We start from the raw sequence: 10,646 nt of genomic DNA, 5'->3' as shown, positions 1-10,646 counted from the left end.
GCCACGTGAGGCACAGAGACAAATAAGTAAGTACACTCATGTTTGTAAATTGTTTTTAATGTGAAACAGCCGTACCTAACTCCTTTGAAGCATTTTTCCTCAAATTGATATTAATTTCATATAGTAATTTATGTAACACCATTAAGTCCATGGTGCGGGACATGAAAAATGGGTAAAATACAGGGTTCTTACACATGTCCCTTACAGTGTTCAGCCTAAAAAATACATACTGTTATAGAGGGTAGCGGACTCTGTCCTTGTGGCCTTACATTCTAATATGTTGTCTTTTTCAAAATAATATTTAATATATTCAACAAATGCAGCTTCCTAGGCTACACTGAAATCTGTGTATTCAATTACACCTTGTGTGACCACTGTGCATAATGGTGTAATACATTTTTTTATTCTATTTTGTTGCAGTGGATGATGTGATGACAAGATGGCGGAGCATCCGAGATCAATATAGGAGGGAGAGGCAGCAGCGTGACAGGAGTGGGTCAGGCGCACCTCCTAAAAAAAAAAAGTACATATATTATGATCAATTGACTTTCTTGAATCCCAGTATGGACCTCAGACCGTAAGTACAAACCTTCACAACACATTACACATATGTTTAGACTGGTCAGACATTTATGTATTTTTTTATTTCCTACATACTTTCATAACAGAACACAGTCTAACCTCACTGAGAGGGAGACAGGGTCGGATTCTGAGGTGGTCATAGACCCAGTTGGGGAAAGAGGAGAGGTGGCTGGTCCATCCTCAGATGTGTCATGCTCAGTCCCTCCAGGATCCTCGTCTACCACCCATCCAGCTCCAGCAGCACCTGGCCAAGATGGTGCCCCACCAACAACATCAGCAGCAGCACAAGCAAGCCAGGATGATCCTGCCAACAGGAGCAGCCCTACTGTTGCACTAGAGCGCTCACCACAGGCTGCAGTGATGTTACAGCGTGCTCATCGCAGAAGAGAGTTCCTCCAAAGAAGGAGAAATGTTGATGCTGGGGTGTTGAACTACCTTGCAAGGGTTACTGAGGATGATGGTGAGGAGGACTTTACGAGGAGCCTGGCCCAGTACTTACGTCCCATAGAGCGTGAGGTGAGACTTCATGTGAGAAGGTGCATTCAAATTCTTATTGATGCATTCACCCCCCCAAATGACTCATATGAGCTTATGGAGTCTATTGAGAGTTGGCAGATGTCATCACATAATCTCCTGCGGCTGCAAAGATGTCAACAGGTGCATGCTCAACAGGGATTTGAAGCACCCTCTCCACGTCAGCCTACACCTCAACCCCTACCCACACCAAACCCACCATGGCAAACTCAGTACCATATGCCAGACTACCATCAACCTTCCCAATATGGCCACTTGTCCAGACCCAGTGCTGGAGGCTGGTCCCAACCTGGGTTTGGACGACATGGCCATATTGGGGTTGGATATGATTCCCGGCCATATTTTACCCAACCTGAGAGACTTGGTCAGATTCCTTATGGCCATTACCCAACTGGCCCACATGAGTCAAGGCCGAATTTTCCTCCGGCCTACACATCATCCACACAGGGTGAAGGACAATTGGGCCAACAAAGGCCACCTGACCAGGACCCAGACCTACCCCCATCTCCACCACCTACTTACCAAAATCTGTGATTTGGTTCTGTTGCTTTTGTGTTTGGTGAACAAAACCATGTGTTATTTATGTTAGTGCTGTCCTAGCATTTTGTTATGCTTTTCAAGTTATCTCCAAAAAATAAGCCAACTTGGATTGGCAGGAAAAACAAAAAAAAGCTTGACCAAAAAAAAAGGCTTTGGCGGTAATTAAAATATATCGTTTAAAGCCTAATTAGGTTTGTGATACAATCATTCTGACATCACACACACACATGTTATGTTCCAAACCATATGTGAATTAAGTAAATACAACACACAAAGTTTATATTCGGTTTTTTTTAGTTTTGTTAAACTTAGAATATATTTTCAAAGGAAAATAATCATACATGCGCAACTGCATAATCTTGCCAGGTAGTGGCACCATGAGGAGATACAAAATAATTTGTGAATACATCCCTAACTTTAAGACCAGAAAGGGGACGGCGCGGAGGAGGGCCATATGGTGTTGGCCGAATCACATTGCTCAACAGGTGTTCACCAATATCAGCTGTGTAACAATCATGTATGCGGGTAAAATTGTGCAACATAACACATGCTTTTATGACTTCATTGACTGTAGCCTCACTGAGCTGAATGGCAGACTGGAGAACACGCCATTTTGCCACCAGAATCCCAAATGCGCGCTCCACCAGTCTCCGCGCCCTGGAAAGCCGCAAATTAAAGACCCTCCGCTGGTGGTCCAGGTTGCGCCGGGGATAAGGCCTCATGATGTGCCTCGTCAGTTGGAATGCCTCATCTCCAACAAGAACAAAAGGCACTGCTTCCGCATTGGAGCCTGGGAGTTTTTGTGGTGGTGGGAGGTCTAACTGGTTGTCACGTAGCGGCCGACCCATAATGGACGAATTGAAGACCCTAGAGTCTCCAGTTCGCCCATAGGCCCCAATGTCTACAATTTTAAACCTGTAGTTACTGTCAACTACAGCTAACAGAACTACAGAGAAAAACTGCTTATAATTGTAGAATTGGGAGCCAGAGTTCGGCGGCTTACGTACCCTGATATGTTTCCCATCCACAGCTCCAATGCAGTTAGGGAAGTCACAAGTGGCCTGGAAGCCACTGGCTATTTTGAGCCAATCCTCCTGTTTTGGCTCAGGCATAACAAGTTCCTGAAGTTTAGCCCATATTTGACTACAGGTTGACCGCACAATGCCCGATATTGTTGAGCGCCCAATCAGAAACTCCAGGTGTAGTCCCGCATACGACAAGCCAGTGGACAGGAAGCTGAAAGGAATACAAAAATTATATTAGGTATGTAACAAGAGTAAAAAAAAAACATGAAGAAGCAGAAGTAGATAGGATATTTTTGGAAGCATTACTAACACTGTAAAATTGAACATTTACATAGGGTACTTTACTATAACATTAAACACAGTTTGGTTGATCTGCTTGTGCCCTAATGTACACATATACTTGAAAAAACCTTCTAGAACACAACACATAAAAAAAATCATCAACATACAGTATGTAAGGAGAAGACCCTTCTCTGCGGATATGGCTTTGCGCATCCTTGTGTCCTGATAGGTGATACCTGGACGTAAGATCTCCAACAAGATATCAAAGGTACTGATGGTCATGCGACAGTACAGATAGAACTTGTCAGGATGTGACCTCAAAGCTGTATAGAGCCTCTCAAAATGTCCTTTATTGAGGCGTTGGGTCAATAGAGGATGCACCCACAATCTTCGTCTCCTCCTTCGCGGATCTACAATCACAGGATATGGCTGGCCAAAGCAACGCAACAACACCCAGTGAAACAACACCCGCTGAGTTGTGCTTAAAGACAGATAGTCAGACATGTTTTGAAGGTAATACCAACACACCCAAAAGAAGCACACCAACTAAATGGCCTGATGGGAGGGTGCCACCTGTTGTAGAGAGCTTAAATAGCGTTGTTGATGATGATTTAAATTCTTTGCAGGCCAGAAAACTGTTAAATGTCCATTTTGTGATGTTGCATGAAAAATATGCATTACGGATCCCATACGGATCCCACACGCAACACTACTTGCGCAAAATACGCGACCACACCTTGGCAACGGATTACCTACGGAACACTATTTCTGGGACTTTTCTGCGTATTACGGCCGTATTACGGCCGTGAAAAACGGACCGTATTGTCTTACGCCTAGTGTGACACCGGCCTAAAATGCAAAAATCTTTGGATCCCTTCAAATCGTGTCCTTTTCATGGCCATGCGGAATACTGGTGTACTGTAGAGAATATCAGTACTCCAGTACTGACGAACCTCTGTTTTTTTTATTAAGCCCACATGCAGCACAATTCCCCAAAATGTCATCATCTCTGCTGCATTTACGGGGGTACATCAGGCGTATGATGACGTGGGATTTTGGGTGATAAATTGCTGTGCATACAGGTTCGTCTGGGCCACAATATGATATATTATTTCCTCACTGAAAAAGAATTTGAAGAGCTCAATTTCAGTGAGGCCAGTGGTGTCAAACTAGATTCCTAAGCTACTGCTGAAATCCGGAATGACGGGCTGAACATTTTTGGGGGTGCAATCCATACGGGATCGATTGCTGCTGGAGTTTCCTGGGTCCTAGGGCGCCTTGTTGGGGGTCCTTCCTCACCAGATAAGGAGGATGAGGAGGAAGAGGAGGAGGAGGAAGAGAGGAATGTGGGATCTTCCTCACTGGCTGAATCCGTGTCGGACGCAAAGATGGCGTAAGCCTCCTCTAGTGACTAGCGCCTTGTTGACAAATGGGCCAGTTTTATTTTTTCCCAAACCCCAGGGATGTGTATGTAAGTGGTGCTTTTACACGTGTAATGTGTGGGGCTTGTGTATAGGGTACTCTTTATTATAACAGAACAGAGAAAAAAGAAGTAGAGAGGTAAAATGTAGAAGAAAAAATGTAAAGAAAAATCAGATTTTAAAAAAAAGTTTGTATAAAAAAAGACATTCACTACACTAATGCCCTCCCTATAAATTCATCCGACGCAAATTCTTTTTTACAAAAGAAAAACGGACATCACCAACAATGTGACGCACTCTCCCCTAATGCACTCACTAAAAAGTTAATCAACGCATCTAATTCTTTTCTTTTACAAAAGAAAAACGGACGTCACCAACAATGTGACGTACGCTCCCCTAATGCACTTTTTATGCAAAAAAAAGCTACCTCCCTACCTATAACACTACTCTGTACTTTTTTTTTTCTAAAACAAGATCGGTCATCACTAACGCTGTGATGCCAGCTGTACTAACACGCTACCACTAAAACTACGCTGTACAATTTTTTTTTCTCTAAAAGAAGATCGGTCGTCACTAACGATGTGACACCGGCTACGCTACCTTGCTATGTCTAAAACTATGCTGTACTAACTACTATTATTTTTTTTCTCAAAAAACTTGGTCGTCGCTTAGTGTAATGATTATAAGGGATAACTCAGGAGACTCTTTGCATGGAACAAGACAACTACAGGACACAGTTTTATAAGTGGTAAAGTCTATATTATCACATGGTGATTCAAACTGGTGCAGAGAGAAACTCAAGTCCACACCACTTAGTGTAAATATTAAATGCAGCTTGACAGTCTATAGGAAACTTCAGAGGAAAATGCAATCACGCAGAAAGTCTATGAAGCACGATTATCCTTGAGGATACTTGACACAAATAAGTCCTTGGTAGTCCAAACACAGATAGATATGCTTATAAGGCAGTTCAAATAATATCTTAGCACAACCAGGGAGGCCTGGGTAAAAGTCTCAGGTTTAAGCAGAGCAGCAACAGCTTACATGTCCAGCAAATGCAGATGGACACAAACACAAGCAGCCAGATGGAGGATTACTGGAAACCGATGTATACAGCAGAAACTCAGAGCAGAGTAACAGGATCTCCACACAGGTTCACAGGAGCAGGTGCAGGTGCAAAGCCAGGGAGTCGTCAGGAGCTGGATGCAAGGCAGAATAGTCTAGCACAGACTGAAGGCTGGGGTGGAGTTTTATAGCAGGAAGACACAGTGCAGATGAGACCAAAGACACCATCTTGGAAAAGGGCAGTAATGCACAAAAGGTAATAAAAATGTTCAGAGTCCTGACATTTAGACTCATTTAGACTGCGATGTCCGCTACACTAACTAACTAAAAAAAGAAAAAGCCCTGTGGCGCAGTCTCTGATCAGCAGCGATACTGATCAAAGTGCTGCGGACACAGGAAGAGCACGAATGCTCTCGGCAGGATGCCGCGCACAGGAAAAAAGCGCAAAAAAGTGCGCAAAAAATCAATTGGAGGGAGGAGAGGGAGGGGGGTACTGGAACAGGGAGGGCGGATGGGAAAGGGGACGTCAAACACTGACGCTGTCTACGGTACTTTGCTGAGCCTGAAACTACACTGTACTTACTACGATTACACAGGTCAACAAAAAAAAAAGAATTTTTCTGGTGTCCAAAATATTTTAATGAATTTGGGGTGTTTTTGGGGTGCTGATTCTGAATATGTCATCAGTTTTGCCAGATTGGCTCAAGTTTTTGAGATTTTTGGTATCTTATTTATAGCACTTGTTATCATGATGACTGTTATTTCTGTGCAGTGCAAGTGCAAGGATTCAATAAGCATAAGAAACGAAAATGGGAGTAACATGGAATCTGCAAGAAGGCCTGTCCCTCATTGTGAAGATGTGCCTGTACCTGTGTTTACCATAAATAACAGTCATCATGATGATTTTTTGGCTCTCTCCACACCATTGGAACACCAAATTTGAAGCTTTTTCTTTGTCCTTTGCTCCATTTTCGTAATAATTCGATACATGCTTTGCACACTATGTGTGGTGCCCAAAACTTGTCTTGGTCCCCAAGCATAACCCTAAAATAGGCAAAATACACTTTTTTTACGAAGTCTGTTATGTTTCTTCTATGTTTTGGCAGTGTGTATTCACCACAAATGTAACAGAATGAGTCTGGATCGTTAAGACAACTTCTTCTTGATGAGTTCATGCTTTTCACTGGAAAACAGACAACAACATAAAGTTAGTGCAAAAATCAAGCTATGAACAAACTTTTAGAACACTAATTAACACAAAACTATATTGAGAACTGCTCAGTTCAAGTACTAATCCAAAAAAAAAAATGAGATGATGCGTCGCATTTACCAACAAGTGCTATAAATAAGATACCAAAAATCTCAAAAACTTGAGCCAATCTGGCAAAACTGATAGCATATTCAGAATCAGCACCCCAAAAATACCCTAAATTCGATGCAATATCTTTGGCACCAAAAATGCTGTTGACCAGTGTTATTATTTTTTCTAAAAAAAAAAATCGGACTTTGCTTAGACTGCGAAGTCCGCTAAACTAACTAGCTAAAAAGAAAAATTCCTGTGGCGCAGTCTCTGATCAGCAGTGTTACTGATCAAAGCGCTGCAGACACAGGAAGAGCACGAATGCTCTGCTCGGGACACCGCGCACAGGAAAAAAAAAGCAAAAAAGGCGCAAAAAATCAATTGGAGGGAGGAGAGGGAGGGGGGTACTGGAACAGGGAGGGGGATGGGAAAGGGGATGTCAAACACTGACGCTGGCTACAGTACTTTGCTGAGCCTGAAACTACACTGTACTAACTACAATTATTTTTTCTAATAAAGCAGCAGCGATACTGATCAAAGCACTGCGGAAACAGGAAGAGCACGAATGCTCTGCGTGGGATGCCGCACACAGGAAAAAAAGCACAAAAAAGCGCACAAAAAAATCAACTGGAGGGAGAAGAGGGAGGGGGAGGGGAGGTACTGGAATAGTGATGGGGATGGGAAAGGGGTGGGGGAGGTGCTGCTGCTGTGATCACAGGAGTCACACAGCAGGCAGATCACAGCACACAGCACAGATCGGAGCAGATCAGCACAGGAGGCAGGAGATCACAGGGACAATCGCACTGGCCACCAATGGAATCCTTTGCTCAGGTGACACAGAGGGGCTTAGACCACCGCTCTGCACACCAAATCTGAGGTAAAGATGGCATGCAGGGCGGTGATCGCTATTTTAAATTAACCCCTTTGGCACTGATTGGCTAGAAGCTATTGTTCATCCAGTCAGCGCCATAGGGGTTAATCAGGTGAGGTGACGTGGTGATCACACCACCTACTGTGACGGCTGTGATTGGTGCTTCATCACACAGTACCAATCACAGCCTGTCACATGCTTTTTTTTTCGACAACTTTATTGTCAGCTTTGCTGTGATTGGCTAGTGAGAGTTCACCAGTCAATCACAGCAATCGCCGATGCGGGGGGGATCAGCCCCTTGTGGTGACGTGCCAGGATGGTCTGCTGTCAGAAACAGCAGCCATCCTCACCCGGTCACCGCGCGGTGCAGCACAGTGACCGGAAATAGCAGCGCTGTACTAGTACTGTGGTTTGGGGGAACGCTTGTCAGAAAGGGGTTAACAGTACACTATACACTTTATAAAGAGCTCCTGTGTAAAATGTCACCTGTGATCACTGTATTAACAGTACACTATACATTAAATACAGAGCTCCTGTGTATAATGTCACTGGTGATCCCTGTATTTCCTGTACACTATACACTATATACAGAGCTCCTGTGTATAGCATCACTGGTGCTCACTGTATTACCCATACACTAAATACTATTTACATAGCTTCTGTGTATAATGTGACTGGTGATCACCGTTCTACCTGTACAATGACACTATATACAGAGCTCCTGTGTATAATGTCACTGATGCTCACTGTATTACCTGTACACTATACACTATATACAGAGCTTCTGTGTATAATGGCACTGATGGTAACAACAGTGTTGTTGGTATTGTGGTTTGTATGCTTGATCAGTATTGTAGTATTCAATCACTGTGTGGTGGTAATTAGTGGTCTGGTAACAGTGTGGCGGTATTTATCCCCTGCATGTGGTATTATTTGGTTACTATGTGGTGGTAATTTGTGGTCTGGTCATGGTGTGGTGGTATTTGTCCCTAGTATGTGGTATTATTCAGTCACTATGTGATCATTTCATGGTGTGGTGACATTTCCCCCCAGTATGTGGTATTATTGGTCTTGGAATAGTGAATTGTGCTGCATAAGGCGGTCATTTGTTCTCTCTCATATTAATTAGGAGAAGATTCTTTCTTTCCATTAGAGATTAGATACTTGGAACACAGCATCAGAGAAGCAACTTTCTGGGGTTCTCCTGTGGAAAAAAGTAATCATCTCTAGACAGGATAAGTGATAACGTATTGATTGGTGGGGTCTGACTGCTGGGACCCAATCGGCAGAATGTGGAACTTTTATCCCAATTAGCCTGGAGTGGCATGTACAACTCGACCATTGATCCATTCGTTCCAAAAGGGGCTGCACTTGTTTTTTATGGAAGCCCCAAAGAGGATGAATGGAGCTGCCGTCAGACATCCCACCTGCCTCTCCATTTTAAAATGGGGATAAGGTTCCTGTCAAGGATGAAACTTTCTCATTCTTCTGATCGGTGCAGTTTTTAATGGTCGGACCTAAGCGATCACCTATCCTGTAGAGCCCATGGATCAGTGATAATGTGCTTTAACAAAATAACCCCTTAAATGTAAACTACTGTGATTGTACATCCCAGTTATCAGTAGATGTACAGGAACCGCCTGTGTTGTACAGTCGATGCTCAACTATAACAGAGATAACGGCTTAGATATTTGCATATAGCTGTAGGGTGAGCCCCTAGGGTCCATTCTCCCTGTGGGCCCCAGTCTGACCCTGTCGACACTGCACATGGATACAGGAATGTAGCCACACTATTTATAGCACAGTCCCTTATTATATAGAGTACTCACTTATTATGTATAGCACAGTCTCTTAGTATATAGTGTACTTTCAAATCATTCTGTATTTCTGCAAAGGCAATGACAAGTTTCATCTAAGCAACTGGACAAAACATATCTGATAAATCTGCAGAATAATAAGATAAGTCTCATCTTTGACAAATTAATTTTATAATCAAATATCCAATACAGCATCAATTGGCTAGTGATGAGTTGATAAAAGGGATGACTCATCTATTACTCACATAATGTTACAATGGGAGAACTGAGAGAATTGAAATGTCTATCTTACAAGACAGAACAGCATTCAAAGCAGCAATTTTCACATTCAAATCAGCCCTCACCTCTGCTAAACACGCTTTTTTTCACAACCATTGTATCTTCTTTATCCCACATCCCCAGTCAGTTATTCCACACCTTTAACTCCTTCTTACATCCTACACTGCCCCCTCTGACCTTTCTCATCTCTGCAGAAAACTTTGACTCATATTTAAAAAATAAGGTCAACCAAACACGGCAAGTTTTTACTGCCCATCCATAACAATCCCTTTATGTAAAAGACCATTACCCCTCCCCGAATAACCTTCCTCCCCACCATCACTGAAAGAGAGCTCATTCATCTCTTTTCCAAATCGCACCTCACCAACCTAAAGATGCACTTAGCCATGATTTAACCCATCTTTTTATTCTATCGCTATCCTCTGGTACCTCAGTAATGTGCTAGGTGATACTCGGGTATCACTCAAGTATCGGAGTGCTCAGCACTCGATGAGCATTGACTGGTGCTCAGATTTCAAATTTGAATCCCCGCCCTGCATTTTTGATACTTGTTACACAGCTAATAAGCATGTGGGGATTGCCTGCCAGTTACTGTAATGTCGTAGCCATCTTGGTAGTGGCATTATTGTTATTGGCTGGCTGCATTACCTCATTAGAGGTTATAAAAAAGGACTGGAGCTGCCACGCTCGGCTTGTTGCAGCCATTTCACAGCTCAGGGACAGTTCTGATTGGAGGGAGAGAGCAGTTATCCAGGCCTGTGTATGCTCAGTTTAACTAACCTAGTTAGAGGGAGGTGGAAGATCCTTAAAAATGATTACAGGGAACTAGGAGAGAAGCTGAAGGCCAGGCCTTCCAAGATGGAGTTTTCAGAAATACTGCTGGTGCCACGAGCGTCACTAGAAAGACAACAGGGGCTTAGCAAGATAAAT

The 10,646-nt window shown here is 43.2% G+C and overlaps 1 long non-coding RNA gene across 1 annotated transcript in view; it reads right to left on the bottom strand.

Moving 5' to 3' along the window:
- Positions 1 to 215: 215 nt before the first annotated feature.
- The window catches only part of LOC143768900 (uncharacterized), a 67,962-nt gene continuing 57,531 nt past the window's right edge, over positions 216 to 10,646 (bottom strand). Inside the window, exon 4 of the long non-coding RNA XR_013214108.1 lies at positions 216 to 510. This is a non-coding gene — a long non-coding RNA (uncharacterized LOC143768900). The remainder of the gene's footprint in view (positions 511 to 10,646) is intronic.

This window comes from Ranitomeya variabilis, chromosome 4 (genome assembly GCF_051348905.1).
Source record: "Ranitomeya variabilis isolate aRanVar5 chromosome 4, aRanVar5.hap1, whole genome shotgun sequence".
In the NCBI taxonomy this organism is placed as follows: Eukaryota; Metazoa; Chordata; class Amphibia; order Anura; family Dendrobatidae; genus Ranitomeya; species Ranitomeya variabilis.
This window is presented reverse-complemented; position numbering and strand designations above follow the sequence as displayed.